At 42.9% G+C, this 16,522-nt stretch overlaps 1 protein-coding gene and 1 non-coding gene across 2 annotated transcripts in view; one reads left to right on the forward strand and one right to left on the reverse strand.

Moving 5' to 3' along the window:
* The window catches only part of Itga9 (integrin subunit alpha 9), a 320,954-nt gene that overhangs the window by 101,713 nt on the left and 202,719 nt on the right, over positions 1 to 16,522 (forward strand). The window lies entirely within an intron of this gene.
* LOC124088250 (U6 spliceosomal RNA) lies at positions 10,674 to 10,780 on the reverse strand. Its single transcript, XR_006850317.1, has one exon. It is a non-coding gene; the product is annotated as a U6 spliceosomal RNA (small nuclear RNA).

Below are 16,522 nucleotides of genomic sequence, written 5' to 3' on the forward strand. Positions count from 1 at the left end.
ATGGCAACATAAGAGGATGGAGACCCATTATGGAATTGCCTGTTGGTCTAGAAAGGTGCTCCTTCCTGATGCTCCTGTTGCATGGAGACGTTCCTCTTCAACCCAGCATCTGCCAAGGGCATGAACTGCAGTGCTTTTTCTGCTTGGGACAGCAAGGGCTGGGCGTGGTGGACCAGGCCAGCATGCTCTCTGGTCAACTTCGTGGTCTTGAGCAAGTTTCCTCATCTTTATTGCCAAGCTTCAGCTTCCTGAAACTGAGAAAGGGAAGACTCAAAATAATTGTAATATTGGTTTATTAGAAGGCATCTGGTAAACAGCATCCCCCTTTCCCCTCACCTCTACCCCATGTATCTTTTACCCACCTGACTGCTGCATTCAGAATGAGTCAAGACTTGTGTCGTAGGTGTTTGGGAGAATTTTTTTTTTTAAATGATTAGAAGCAGATGGTGAAAAGAAAATAAAAAGTAAATGATCTCTGTGGGAAATGAAGAGGGCAAATAGTGACCCAACTCTTCCTGCTGGCATCTGTCTTCTCCATCTGGAACAGAGCCTCTCAGTTGTCTTAGTGAGCCCGTTGACACAGTTCCTCAAATGGCACCATGATCGCCAAGCACCTGGGGGCCTTGTTAAATGCAGATCCTGATACAGCACATCTGAGGTGAATTTCTAGCAAGTTCCCTGGTGACTCTGATGCTGCAGGTCCATGAAGTAGGGAACTGGGAAAAATAGGGACCCAAAGTTACAGGTGAAGGATGGGTGACATAGCCCGTTCAGCTGGCAGTTGACCCAGCTGGTAGCTCCCGCTTTGTTCTCCAGTGTTCCAGTTTGGATGACACTCCATTTTTTGAGCACTCAGTGTGTGCCAGCCACTCTGTGAGCCCTGGGGAGATGGAGACCACTGGGACCTCTCGGGAGCTGTTAGTCTGCCCGGGCATCTGGTCTGACCCCCGATTCCTCTCTGCCACCCTATTCCGCAGGGGACTGGTCTGGGGGCTCTCTGGTCCCACTCAGACGATAGCTGTCTTGGCAGCTGCTTCCTGCATGGATTTGTGTGTTCGTTTCTTGTAGGACAGGGCGCTTAGGAAGTGAGCACCATCACCCTGGGCCATGTGTGGGCATGGACCCTGAAAATACTGGTTAAATGAGCAGGTGCAAGTGTTACCTCTTCCTTACTGTCCATTTCTAAGAATCGATAGAGGTAATGGATTGAACTTGAGACACCCCCCCACCCCCCACCCCTAGTAATAGATCAAACTTTTTGAACCTAGAATTAGGTATGTAAGACTCTGAGTACACATGACATAACCGTTTTGGAGTCTTTAATATGAAATCTGTTTCTGGATAATCTCTGTCTTTGGGTATAAACCTAATACAGGGAAAAGACGGGCCAGAAATCGTCACCCCTGGGGGTGGTGTAAGGCGGGAAGTGAGGCACTGCTTATGGAGAGCTAAGCTCAGCATGCAGAGTCCACTGAGTTGGAGTTTCCAGGCAGGTGTCCTTGCTACCTCTGGATACCCTTTGTGATTTGGTTTGTTAGTTACAGACCCACCAGGTGGTGATGGCTCAGTTCTGAGCCTCCCCAGCTTCCTTACCCCGGAGGGAATGAGGGAGTGACTCAAACAATTTCAGGAAACAGTTCAAGGCTGTTACTTTGCCTTTAAGAAAACCAGACAACTGTGTGGAAAGGCAGTTCACTGGCTGGGGGGCCTGGTGGCAAGTGGTGAGACCCTTGATTCAAATGAAGGGAGCTGTACCTGGGCCCCAGGGCCTCACGGCAGCATTGCTCCCTGCTAGCCAGCGTGAGGAGTTGTCCCCATGGCAGGAACTCCAGAGCAGCACTGTGCAGTGTCCTTCAAACCACAGAGGGGTTACGAATTTTCTAGAAGCCACACTGAAAAAGTTAACTAGAAGAAATTAATGGCATGTGAATTAGTTTGCCATAACAAAGGCCTAAGACTAGGTAGCTTAAACATCAGAAATGTATTCGCTCATGGTGCTGGAGGCTGAAGCCACAGGGTCGGGTGTCGGCTGGGTAGGTTTCTCCTGAGGTCTGTCTCCTTGGCTTGCTGGGTTGGCTTCTCACTGTGGCTGCATGTGGTCTTTCTTCTGTTCCACCCATACCTGATGTCTCTGTGTCCCAGTTTCCTCTCTTGGTAAGGATACCAGTCCCTTTGGATAAGGGCCCACTCTAATGGCCCCATTTTCACTTAATTGCCCTTTAAAAAGTCCTATCTCCAAATATAGCCAACATTCTTAGGCATAGGAGTTAGGACTTCAGCATATGGATTTGGGGAGAACACGTTTCAGCCCATAACACATATTACTTAGTCCAGTATAGCCAAAATATTATTTTAACCTATAGTTAATATGAAATTATTAAGAGGTATTTACATTTTATTCTGTATTAGGGCTTTGAAGTGTGGCATGTGTTTTAACCACATTTCATATGCTCACTAAATCCTTGTGGATAAGGCTACCATATTGGACAGTTCAAGTCCAGAGCCAAACCTCCTGAGACCTCTCTTCTTGACTTGCGGTGACAAGTCACATGAGAGTAGGGGTGCCTGGGGATGGTTGCAGAGAGCTCTGAGTGGATTCGTATAAACCTCTGAATTTCTTAAATCAACTAGTATTAAAAGTGGACCTTCCATCAGTTGAGATTTGGAGGAACATTTTGGTATCATAAAACTGGTATTCACATCAAGAGAGGTTAGGAAGCATGGTTCTGAAACGGGGGTTTCTGGAGCCCAAGTTCATGAGCATGGGGATGAGGATCTGAAAAATCTTTTCAGCACTTCAGAAAGCTTGGCAGGAGGTCACTGTCTAGCTGCTGAGAAGGTCAGCCTTGTGGCTCTCGGCCTATGTATCTGTCATTATGGTCTGCTTGTGATGCCACGTGGATCAAGCTTTCTGCTTGACTTTTTATGACATTATAGGGGTTTTTGCTTTTGATGACATTATAGGGGTTTTTGCTTTTGATGACTTATAGGGGCTTTTGGTGTCCTGCTTTAGAGGGATAGGGCTGAGTACTAAAAAAGTCCCTGGAGCCAGAGAGGCCCACCATTTACCAAGGGGCTCAAGTTCAAACCCTCTAGGCACTCCTTGTAGGCCCTGATAACACTATCAAGGCTTTGATGGGCGCACAGGATGATGAAGGAAATGAGCTGATTGCTGGCTAAGTGCTTCCTCTGTTGAAGTCAGACCATAAGCATTTCCTGTGTGCCACAAATAATGCTCCCCACCTGTTTGCCTGCCTGGGAAATGTAGCACCAGCCGCCTCAACCCCTCTGCCTTCTGTTTCTGGGGGTTCTTCCGTTCTCAGAGCATTGAGCCCTGAATGGGACACTGAGGGCCAGAGCTTCAGCTCTGCTCAACTGGCTGTGGGAGGATCCCACTGTATCTGACAGCCCAACCGGCAGTGGATGGTGTCAATGATCTGAAAGCCCTTCCTTAGGCTGAACCAGGGTCCAGCTCTGTGTAATCATACCCCCCAGCAGCCTCAGGCATCTGTCTCCCCTCTTCCGATCCCCACTTCCTGCTTCCCCCAGGCTCAGCGTCCTGAGTTCCTGAGAACTTTGTTATTCTGCTAGTGGATGCTTTCATACTTGTTGTTTTTATTCCCCTTTTCCTCTGTAGTTGACCTCTTAGACATCCTCTCACCTCCCCCTGAAAAAGGTCAGGGAAAATAAAGAAGAAATTCAACTAAGAAATTCAACTTTCTCATCAGCAACAGTGGTAGGGAAGATGCCTGGGTACATGGATATCTTCATTTCTTTCCTGCTAGCCAGGTCCCTGGAGTTGGTTGATACAATCCTATCACTTGGAACCACAGCTGGCGATTCTTCTGCCACATTGGCAGTGACATATCGGTCTGAATTCAACAGTGATGTTTACTCATGGGCGCTCTTCAGTGACATTTGTTCTTCCTTTGTCCTCCACCTCCCCTGGCTTGATTCTCCTCTTTCCATCAGCCTTGTTAGAGAACTGTTAACATGTGGCAGATTGTATCCTTACTTGATTGATTAATAAGCCCCAGAATTCCACAAACTTGGGTTACAACCAAGGTAATACTGGCAAGAAGCATACAAGGAATCAAAGAAGTTTGGGATGATTTTATTAATAATAAAGCTGTAAAGAGCTCCAAAAAGATTTTTAAGATGCTTGGCATCAGGGACCATCTCATTTGTCTCCATATCCCCAGCACCAAGCAGAGTAATTGACATTGACTAATTGCCCAATAAATGTTCACTGAATGTTCGAAGATGCTGGGTTATGTCCAAGATGAACATATGCTCAAGATATTCTACTAAAAGTTTTACAGTGTTAGTTATTGCATTAGGTCAGCGATATATTTTTTGAGTTAAATTTTTTTGTGTGTGCATTGTCCAAGATATTCTTCAACAGTTGTAGAAATATATTGTCATCATGAGTCGATTAATACCTGTTAGATCATGTAACCTGATAGTCAACTTGAAACACTTGGTCACCTGACAGCTCCTGCACTTTAAGGATGGCATTGGAAGGGACAGCTGGGAACTTCCTCTGCCCCCTGAAGTTGCTATTGTCATCACTGGGCTGTAGCAGTGCATTCTTTTTTACCAGCCCTTCTCAAGGGTCGTGGCATGGGTTGCACTCGGCCCACACCTGGTTTCACGCTTGCCCATTCTGGATGCACTTGCACTTGACCACTCATCCCCTTTTGTTGAGTGCTGTTGCCGTAGTGCTGCAGCGAGCATCTTTGGGCCCTGACTGTTGTTTCTGGAGGGCAAATTCCAGCCGTAGCTTTGCTCGATCACTGTTATGGCCATTGACATTCCCTTGGATGTTGGCTTTGGGCAATGGCGCTGTCCACTGACACCCATCCAGAACCCTGCCCCATAGCAGCAGATGTTGAGTTGAGCTGGGCTGGGCTGGGCTGCTCACACCTTCTCTGTCGGCGCCTGGTGTTTGGTCATTTTGCCTGGCAGGGGTAATGCACCAGCTAATCCTTTTTATGAACAGTCCTTGATGAGACCCAGGTCCGTTTTAATGGCTTGACAACATAAGGAATATTACTCTGTATACCAGTGTTTTTGTTTTTTTTTTTTTTAAAATAAGGATGGTGGCAAGTTTTATATCAAAAACCTAGATAAAGTTGCATGCTCAAATTTTGAAACAAATTGTATCCAACGTACTGCTTTTAACATGGGGCAGATTTCTTTATGGCAGGGCCCTGCAGACCTTCAGAAGCCAGTGTACCCAAGGAGGACACATGTTTTTACGTTTCCCTAATGTACTTGACCATGTAACACTTGAGGTTTAGGAAATACTGCTACAAGCAGATTAGTTTTCTCTAAATAATTTGATCTAATGTCTTCATAGGTCTTTTTCTCTCTGTTTATATAGAAACTCTAGCTTAAATTTTAGTAATGGGGGGGCTGGGGTTGTGGCTCAGTGGTAGAGTGCTTGCCTAGCATGTGTGAGGCACTGAGTTCAATTCTCAGCACCACATATAAATAAATAAAAGTCCATTAATTTTTTTTTTTTTTAGCCAGGTGTGGTGGCGTGCACCTGTAATCCCAGTGGCTTGTGAGGCTTAGGCAGGAGTATTGTGAATTCAAAGCCAGCCTGAGCAAAAGTGAGGCACTAAGCAACTCGGGCCCTGTCTCTAAATAAAATACAAAAGAGGGCTGAAGACATGGCTCAGTGGTTGAGTGTCCTTGAGTTCTATCCCTGGTCCCCCCTGCAAAGGTTGTTTAGATATTTAAGTATCACTAAGTCCTTCCATTACTAAAGATTTTTTCTCTAGGTCTTTCTCATCCTTAAAACCTATTTAAAGATATTACAGGGCCTAATACCAATCTCTAGGGTCTCCACTATTTATAGACTTCAATCAATCCCAATGGTGACTTAATTGTTTTGTTATACTTTTAGTGGTCGCCTACACTGTAGAAACCTTTCTGAAAGCCCCATATCTTGTGTTAAATTTAGCAGGACTTTTAGCAAGTTTGATTGATTGCTGGTCTTAATGGAAGAAAATATGATCCTTTTTCCTCCTCCCTTGTTGTTAAATTGTTACTGATTTATGACCTGAGGAAGTGGCCACTGGATAAGTGGGTGTCTTTTTAAAAATTGTGACATATTATCAAGATGAATATACTTACTTGCTCCTTCATTCAACAGCCACCTGTCAAATGCTTGTGTGCGCAGATACCATGTGGGGCTGGTCCTGGGCTTTCCCTGATGGGCCTTGAGCCCAGCTCACCCAACAGTGTAGCCATGGCCATCCTCACCCAAACTTAATGAGGAGAAAGTGGCTAAAATAAGCCCAGTGGGATTGACAGAAATTCTGAAAGACCAACCCTAATGAGGGAAGTAGAAATGGGAACTGAAATTCAAGGCCTAAAGGGTTTGAGCAAAATGGGCAAGTTCTTGGGCTCTTTGGGGCCGGTCTAAGGTAATTGCTGACCTGAGGGTCCAAGAGTCTGAGGCTTTCCTGCAGAGAGTGAGGAATGAACTGGAATATGACTTCTGCCTCTGCACCCATCAGGCTATGACCCAAGGCACGTTTCTAACCCCAGTAAAACAAAGACCCTAGGGCCAAGAGGTTAGCTCAGGAGGAGGGAGAACGCCCTGGGTTCAATCCCTCACCACCAAAAAAAAAGAGGAGGGGGGGTGGGGGTAAAAAGCTGCCATGGGATTGTGGTGAGCATTAATGGGGACAGTTTATCCAGATTGCCCCAGAGGGTGCTTAACTCTGCCTCACGTTCTTAATGGGTCCATATACTTTCCTAGTTTCCTAGGGAATTTGATCATTACCTGGGCTTCTGGTTAAAGGTCAGGTTGATGAATATGAGTAGGGTCACGCCTCCTGTTGTGTGTAGCCTCAGGCTGGGGTGGCCTTAGGGGGCTGGCAGGCCTGCTTTAAGATGGAAAATGAGGCCTTGGAGACCAAGGATGTAAAAGGACAATTGCCATAGACATTATGTGGCCTGTGAGCCTATATTGTGTGTCCCGTAGATGGCTGGTTTATACACGGGAGCAGGCCTAGGATCACCTGGGACTTGTTAAAATAATCACTCGCAGTGAGTACAGAGTTTCAGCTGGGGAGGATAAAACAGTTCTGGAGATAGGTGGTGGAGATGGTTGCATAATAATGTAAGCCAGCATAATGCCACAGACCTGTATACTTAGAAACGGTTAAAATGGCAAATTTTATGTTATCCCCCTCACACCCTCCCCAAGCACAGTATGGGCCCAATCCATGGATGTTTTGATCTGTAGGTCTGGGTGAGATCTGAGAATCTGCATTTATTTTATTTCAGAAAGATTTTTAACAGACTTATTTTAATACATGTCATGTGTAATTTTTCTATTGGCTTTATACATTTTTTTTAAATAGTACAGGGCAATATTTATGTTCATTAGTGTTGGTCATAACTGGATATAGAATTGGCATATACTGGATGAGGCTGTGGATCCAGGTGTGAGTCCCTGTGAAACCTGAGAAAATATTTTTTCTTAAATTTTAATTTGTTATATATAACAACAGAATGCATCCCAATTCATGTTACATATATAGAGCACAATTTTTCATATCTCTGGTAGTACACAAAATAGTCATATCTTTCGTGTCTTCATATATGTACTTAGGGTAATGATGACCTTCGCATTCCACTGTCTTTCCTACCTCCATTCTCCTCCCTCCCCTTTTCCCCTTTACCCTATCTAAAGCTCATTTAATCCTCCCATTCCCAGCCCCCCAAAGCATATTATGTACCCCTCCAAAGCATATTATGGATCAGCATCCTTAAATCAGAAATCATTCAGCATTTGTTTTTTGGGGGATTGGTTAATTTCACTTAGCATTATATTCTCCAGCTCCATCCATTTACCTGCAAATGCCATGATTTTTTTCTCTTTTAATGCTGAATGGAATAATGCTAATATTCCATTGTGTATATATACCACATTTTCTTTATCCATTCATCTACTGAAGGGCATCTAGGTTGCTTCCACAGTTTAGCTATTATGAATTGTGCTGCTATAAACATTGATGTGGCTGTGCCCCTGGAGTATGCTGTTTTTTTACGTTTTTTGGATATAGCCTGAGGAGTGGAATAGCTGGGTCAAATGGTGGTTCCATTTCCAGTTTTCCAAGGATTCTCCATACTGCTTTCCATATTGGCTGCACCAATTTGCAGTCCCATGAGCAATGTATGAGTGTGCCTTTTCCCCCACATCCTCACCAACATTTATTATTGTTTATATTCTTAATAGCTGCCCTTCTGACTGGAGTGAGATGAAATCTTAAGAGTAGATTTGATTTGCATTTCTCTAATTGCTAGAAATGTTGAACAGTTTTTCATATATTGATTGTACATCATCTTCTGAGAAGTGTCTGTTCAGTTCCTTGGTCCAGTGGGATTGACTGAATAGATAAACTGTCGCCATTAATCCTTGGGTTATTTGTGTTTTGTTTTGTTTTTTTTTTTTTTGATGTTAAAATTTTTGAGTTCTTTATATATTCTAGAGATTAGTGCTCTATCTGACATGCATGTGGTAAGAATTTGTTCCCAATTAGTAGACTGTCTATTCACCTCACTGATTGATTGTTTTGCTGGGAAGAAGCTTTTTAGTTTGAATTCATCTCATTTATTAAATCTTGATATTATTGTGCTATAGGAGTCTTATTAAGGAAGTTGGGGCCTAATCTGACATGATGGAGATTTGAGACTACTTTTTCTTCTAATAGATGCAGTGTCTCTGGTTTAATTCCTAGGTCCTTAATCCACTTTGAGTTTTGTGCATGATGAGAGAAAGGGGTTTAATTTCATTTTGTTGCATATGGATTTCCAATTTTCCCAGCACCATTTGTTGAAGAGACTATCTTTTCTCCAATGCATGTTTTTGGAGCCTTTGTCAAATATAAGATAACTGTGATTATGAGGGTTAGTCTCTCTGTGTCCTCTATTCTGTACCATTGATCTACAGGTCTATTTTGGTGCCAATACTAGTGCTGTTTTTGTTACTATTGCTCTGTAGTATCATTTAAGGTCTGCTATAGTGATGCCACCTGCTTCACTCTTCTTGTTAAGGATTGCTTTAGCTATTCTGAGTCTCTTATTTTTCCAGATGAATTTCATGACTGCGTTTTCTGTTTCTATGAGGAATGTCATTGGGATTTTGATTGCAATTTCATTAAATCTGTATGGTGCTTTTGGTAGTATGGTCATTTTGACAATATTAATTCTGCCTATCCAAGAATAAGGTAGATCTTTCCATCTTCTAAGGTCTTCCTTAATTTCTTTATTTAGCATTCTGTAGTTTTCATTGTAGACTTATTTCACCTCTTTTGTTAAGTTGATTCCCAGGTATATATATATTTTTTTGATGCTATTTTAGATGGGGTAGTTTTCCTCATTTCCTTTTCAGAGGATTTGTCGCTGATATACAGAAATGCCTTTGATTTATGGGTATTGATTTTTATATCCTGCTACTTTGCTGAATTCATTTACTAGTTCTAGAATATTTCTGGTGGAATTTTTTGGGTCTTCTAGGTATAGATTCATATCATTGGGAAATAGTGCTGATTTGAGATCTTCTTTTCCTGTTGGTGTCCCTTTAATTTCTTTCATCTGTATAATTGCTCTGGCCAGTGTTTAAATAACTATGTTAAATAGAAGTGGTGAAAGAGGGCATTCCTGTCTTGTTCCCAGTTTTTAGAGGGAATGCTTTCAATTTTTCTCGATTTAGAATGATGTTGCCCTGGGGCTTAGCATAGATAGCTTTTACAATATTGAGATATGTTCCTGTTATCCCTAGTTTTTCTAGTGTTTTGAATATGAATACGTGCTATATTTTGTCAAATGATTTTTTTGCATCTACTGAGATGATCATATGGTTCTATTGATGTGATGAATTACATTTATTGATTTCCGTATGTTGAACCAACCTTTCATCCCTGGAATGAACCCCACTTCATCGTGGTGTACTATCTTCTTGATATGTTTTTGTATTCGATTTGCCAGAATTTTATTGAGAATTTTTGCATCTATGTTCATTATATGTATCTATGTGTGTTCATTAGATGTGTCTTTGCCTGGTTTTGGAATCAAGGTGATATTGGCCTCATAGAATGAGTTTGGAAGTGCTCCCTCTTTTTTAATTCCCAAATGCTAATCTGGGAACTACACTGAAATAAATTGAAAAGTATTGGTATTAGTTCTTCTTTAAAGGTCTTGTAGAACTCAGCTGTGTATCCATCCTGTCCTGGGCTTTTCTTGGTTGGTAGGCTTCTGATGGCATCTTCTATTTCATTGCTTAAATTTGATCTGTTTAAGTTGTATATATTATCCTGGTTCAATTTGGGCAAATCATATGACTCTAGAAATTTGTTGATGCCTTTGATATTTTCCCTTTTATTGGAGAACAAGTTTTCAAAATAATTTCTAATTATCTTCTGTATTTCTGTAGTGTCTATTGTGATATTTCCTTTTTAAAAGTCACGTATGTTGGTAATTTGAGTTTTCTGTCTCCTTCTCTTCATTAGCATGGCTAAGGGTCTGTCAATTTTATTTATTTTTTCAAAGAACCAACTTTTAGTTTTGTCTATTTCAATTTTTTTTGTTTCGATTTCATTGATTTCAGCTTTGATTTTTAACTCCTGTCTTCTACTGCTTTTAGTGTAAATAAAAATATGGAACGCTTCATGAATTTGCATGTCATCCTTGCACAGGGGCCAAGCTAATCTTCTCTGTATCGTTCCAGTTTTAGTATATGTGCTGCCGAAGCAAGCACTGAGAATCTGCATTTGTAACACATGGTTAGATGCTGATGCTAATCTGGGAACTACATTAAGGAACCCCAGATGACCATGAGTGACCTTGGAAACAATTAGCTAGAAATATTGGGGACTCCTGAGTGTCACTGTTTGCAGTATTTTTTAGTAGTTCTCACAGGTCCTTAGAGAAACCTCACTATGTCCAAACCCATGCCCATAGCATTCCATTACGGGCACATAAACTGGGGACAGTGACCATGGCTCCTATTAGCTATTTACCTCTATGTATTTTATTTTAATAACTATTTTAATCATTTAATATTAATAAGGTACAAATAATAGAGTTTTCATGTATCTTTCACCCATCTTCTCCCAATATTAAAATTTTTCCTTTTCATAGTATTTGATTAAACCTGGGAAGTTGATAATTTAATACTTATTTATCTTTTTGATTTTTGGGTGTTGGGGATTGAACAGGGCCTTGCACATAATAGGTACATGTCCTATTTTTTTTTTTTTTTTTTAAGGAGAGCTCAAAGCCAGGAATCAATTTTAATTACCTTTATCCCCACTTTGGTAATGCCAGGCAGGGTAAGTGCTGGGTTTCTGAGACAGATTTGTTAGGTCTTCTGCAAAGCTTGGTTACCAAGGAGAAGAATCTAGACTGGACCAGTTTCCTATGTTCATTACCCATGCCCTGTGGCTAATCCAGCTTGCCTTGTGGAATTGACTATCTTATGAGGTACTGAAGTTCTCATCACTTGAGATATTCAAGCATGAGCCATAGGAATTCTGTCTCCAATCCTGAGAAGGGGCTTGGATGAGATGAGTTCAATTTGGGTAAATCGTATAAAGCACTCCCCGAGTTCTTGAAAATCCTGTAAGTGTCTCAATTGCTTTATCAGAGTTTGTAGCTAACAGTGATTAGACTGTGAATCCTGTGATGTTACATGCCAATGTAGTTGCCCAAATGATCACCTTCCTGGGATTTAGTCTAAGTAGTTTGAGAGAGGAGCTGGACCACAGAGTCCTGTGGCATGGCATTTGTGTGTTTTATATCAAGAGGCATTGAGAAGTCTTTGTGTGATAGACTGTGGTCTCTGGGAAAGAACAATGGCTGAACATGAAGCTGGATTAGATTGGCCTCTTAACTTCTGCTGCTACAAAATACTGATGCTACGAAGTTACTTGGAGAATGCACACCATTGAGTGGTGCCGGTGAGAGGCTTTCAACTATCTGAGGAGCACACCATGTGGAAAACAGAGATAGGATTAGTTGGTGATTTTACTGTATCCCAAAGTAGCTGCCTTAATCCTTCTGGGTCCCAGCATTTCTGCTCTGGGTTTGTCCACTGCTGGTTCTGGCTGAACTCCTTCTCAAGGGTGCAGTAAAGGAATGAAGGCAAAGGGTTTAGAATGTTCCTCTCAAGTGCTTGGCAGTTTTTGCTGGAGAGCTTTGGGGTCCTGGGGGTTATTCTGGTTGTTTCTAAAACACAGGGTCCAAAGAATCCACAAATCGCATCTCAGCTATGTGAAGCAAGTGGGGTTAGTAGTGGGGAATGATGCAGCTTTGAGATGTGAAGAGGATTGTGGAGACCAGGGTGCTTCACAGGTGTCTTTGGACTGTGGAGGGGCTTGGTATTTCTGAATGAATTTGGTGGCTTCCACATAACAGGTGGCTCCCTTCCTTTTTCTGCTGCCCCTTGGTAGCATCTGTCAGAATCCCTTGGAGTGTTTCATTACATGTCCAATCAAAAAGCCTGAAAGGCTCCCAGGGGTGGCGAATCTGCCTCTGTAGTGGAGCTGGGTGAGGCCCACTGGGAACATTTATACTTTTCGCCAAGGCAAACTTTGACATTCGAGAGCTTCCTTCAGTTTTCAAAGATATGAAGGCTGTTATTTTAATTCTCCCCCCCCCCTTTTAAATTGCAAAGGGAAATACTAATGGGATGAAATAACCACAGGGAGTAGAGATGAGAAAATATTAGGAAAAAATAGTTCAGAAGTGGTGTTAAGTGAGAAGCTGAGTTATGCGAACCCACCGATGAGACAGAAATAAAAAGCCCTAATTTAATGATCCAAATATGGGCTCTAATGGAGCTGTTTGTATTGTATGCTAGGAATGTATCAGAGATCAGTGGACCTTTTTAGATTAGGCCCCTCCCTCTCTGGGTTGCTTAAGAAACGGAGGCTCTTAACATACAAAAACGTACATCTCACTTATTCTGAGAAGGAGCTGTTAGATTTCAGGTTGGTATCTGAAGACAGAAGAATAAGCCCAAATGGCTAGTCCCTGGCATTGGTGGTGGTTGACAGGAGGTATCTCGACAGAGGTTCTTGTGAAGTGCAGGAGGGGACCCATAACAGTAGCCAGTGCCTGGAGCTGCTGCTCTCTGGCCATGTTCCACCCAGGACAGGGAGGCCAGCTGAAGACAGTGAGTTGTCCACAAGATTGAGAAAAGGTGCAGAATTGAAGCCATGTTTATCGAGATGACTTGGGTCTTGTCTTGTGTAACCACGTCTTGTTACACACGGTTCAGGGCTAGTGAATAAAGGGGCAATTGGGGTGAAATCGAGACAATTGAACAAGAAGTCTGAGCCTGCTTAGCAAACTCAGGAGCTCTGGGTGGGAAGTGATCCACGTGGCCAGAAGCAGTGCCTTGACATTAGGGACCAGATAGGATCCTGGTTTTTCTCCTTCACTGCAATCTTGAGCCAGTGATGTAGCCCCCCCACCTTTCCATTTCCTCACCTGTACATTTGCAATAATGGTAGAACCTACTCAGTAGGATTACTGTAAGAACTAAATAAGGTAGCACATCTCATGCAGTTAGAACTGTACCCAGCACTTAGAGAAGGAAGTTGAAGCCCTTGAGCATTACTGCAAGCCGCGAGGCATTAGGAGACCTGAGCAGTGTGATGTTTCTGCAGGTACTCTTTTAGGAATAGAGTTCTTAGTTTTCTGACCATGCTTTGTAGTAAGCTACCAGTGCGCATGCAAGAGGAATTCAGCTGGAGGGAGGAGAAATGGCGCAGCCCTGAAATTCTCCAAGCCATGTCTAGTTTTTTGTTTTTTTTTTTAAACCTTTTACTGTTTTCAACATTGCTTCTTATTCTAATTTTCCAATGAGTTTTGCAAAGTATTGTTGAGTCATACATCCTTTAAGTCGAAGATGTATGTGATTTTGAAGACCCCATGTGTGACATTGATGACACACCTCTAACCCTATCCTCATGCTTGACTCCTTTCAAAGGGTCTTTGTGTGCTGTGTCTCATTTAAACCTTACAGTGGTCTCTTTAGGTTCTGTGAATCTTATTTTATAGTCATACAGTGATGGTGACGACTTCAGAGCCTCTTCGGCTGGTGAGTGACAGAGCTGGGATTTTTAACCTTAGGGGCTTCGGGGGCTCCTTTCTTCCTGGTGTGGATATAGTGCTCAGCTGCTTTGTCACTTCGGAGTCTCATTCATTCAAATGATTCTGCTCATTGAAGGATGATGTCCCCTCTTTTCTTGCTGTATAGTAAGCCACCCCAAAACTTGAGGGTGTGAAACAACTATTTTGTTTTGCTTGTGGATTCTGTGAGTCATTTAGACCAGACACAAAGGATGGCTTGTCAGTATTTCATGACACCAGGAGCCTCTGCTGGGGAGATTCAACCACCAAACTGGAATCACCCGGGATTCTTCACTCACAATAGTCCTCAAATGTTCTGTTGGCCAGAATACCCACATGTCCCCTCTCAGCATGGTCCCTCTGCTTGGCTGACTTGAACTTCCTTTGGAGCATGGAAGCTGGATTCCTAGTGGCAATCCCTAAGAACAGGGTGTAAGTGCACGGTGCCTTTATGATCCAGCCCCAGAGTCATAGAACGTGACTTAGTTACTTGAGGAATCCATAAATTGCCCAAGTTTAAGGGGAAGGCATGTGGACCCCACCACTCAGGGAGGAATGTCAAGGTTGAGTTACAGGAAAGCAGATGACTGCAAGGAAGGAAATACATTTTTATGTTAAGGGAAGAGAAAATGACCTATGTGTTCTAGGCCCAGGGAACCACGGGTAAGGGTCTTGGGTGGAGAGTCGGGTCAGCTTGGAGGACCTGGTGCTGGGTCATTCCTTCACCCACAGGTGTTTGCTCTGTCTGTCTCTGAGTCAGGCAGAGTGAGCAGGGTACCCAGACACGGTGCTCCAGACAATCTGTTCACATGCAGTCCTCGGACTTTCTAGTAAATTCTCATCCCATTGAAAATTTGACCTCTCTGAAGACCGTTTTTAAGATTTATTTATGTTTAGTGCAGGCCTTACCAAGTTCCATTTACTATCTAAGAAGTGAAAAGTTCATCCCATGTCCTGTCTGGCTTATATTTCAGTCAGATGGGAAGGAAAAAATCGGCACCCGGAGAAGATGGGTTGTAAAAGTTTATTTTACATTGATGTGAAGTTTATTTTTGGTCCTGGTGTTCTTCATAGGGTGGGTATTTCTTTTAAGCCTGTTAATCGTGTATTTCCGTCTCATTTGCCGCTCCCTCCCAGAATAAGCTCTCTCGTTTTTGAATCATGTTCATATTCTCAGAGTGTCTAACTTCAAATAATGGCTGGAGAAGCTCCAATTTAAGTAGAGAGTAAAATCTGATTGCTTTTTGACCTTTGGGTTAGGATCAAGTGCGGTGTAACAAAGTATCAGTCCCAAGAGTCACCTTTGCTGATTTTTTTTTTTCCTATTATTCTTTCCTGTTATTCCACATTCATGCAAGTCTTACAGCCAAGGATTGTTACATTAAGATCCAATCTGAAATTAAAACTTATGGTTTTAAGCCAGTAAGCTATAAAGCTGTTGAACTCTCACTGGGATGTGGTTACCTCTTCCTAAACTTCCTGAGTTGTCTCCTCTTAGCCCCATAGTTGATTTCTTAGCCTTTGGAAAGTTCCCTGACATTTCTCTGCCATTTCCCATCAGTGTGGGGGATAGGAATTGTGAGCCTCTAAGGTCACCGTCTCTGCAGCTGTGTTCCTTTGCTGCAGAGGGACAGCTCTCCTGGCGGGGCACACTCGACCCTTTCCGGTGATGCAGGTCTGAGGTCACACTGGGAAAGTGGGTCCACTTGGGCAGTGGGACCCCAGCAGGATGTGAGCAATTTGGCTCAGATTTCCAGAACTGGAGCACATTCACAGAATCTTCCAGAAGAACCTGCCCTGGAATTGCCTGCTTGGGTCTTTTTGATCTGTGTATTGTGTATATTTTCTTCAAGGCAGTTCCCAGAGGAGACCCTTCAAGTCGAGGCTGATAGAGAGGGTGGGGAACAGCTGTACATAGCTGCATTTCAGTGTTGGACAGCAACAAAAAACATTCATTGGTGAGAATCTTGGTGGGGAGGAAGTTTAGGCAGCCACAGACGGCTTGTCACCCGGGGTGCCCATGCCCCCTGCCACTGGTGTGGCACCACTTCATACACTCCTATTTGGCACAGATCCGAATATCATTCTGCTTGCTAGTACAGATCTCTGCCAGGGGCAGCAGCCCCGGATCATTGGCCGGCCACCAGTAGGTGGCTAACAGCATATTCCTAGATCCATAGTTGCAAGAGTTTGCTCAGGCTGCATCTTAGTTTGGCTTTCTCTTCTTTTATTTGATGGTCAATAAAGGTAGTAAGAGTTGCAAAAATAACGCTGGTGCTGGTGGCTAGTATTTATCAAATGCTGACTACACCCACCTGATCATAGGTCAAGGTTTCAGAATTGAGTTCCAAGGTGGCTAATT

The sequence above is a fragment of the Marmota monax genome, unplaced genomic scaffold (assembly GCF_021218885.2).
Source record: "Marmota monax isolate L192 unplaced genomic scaffold, Marmota_monax_Labrador192_F-V1.1 WCK01_AAM20220418_F8-fsc00021, whole genome shotgun sequence".
In the NCBI taxonomy this organism is placed as follows: domain Eukaryota; kingdom Metazoa; phylum Chordata; class Mammalia; order Rodentia; family Sciuridae; genus Marmota; species Marmota monax.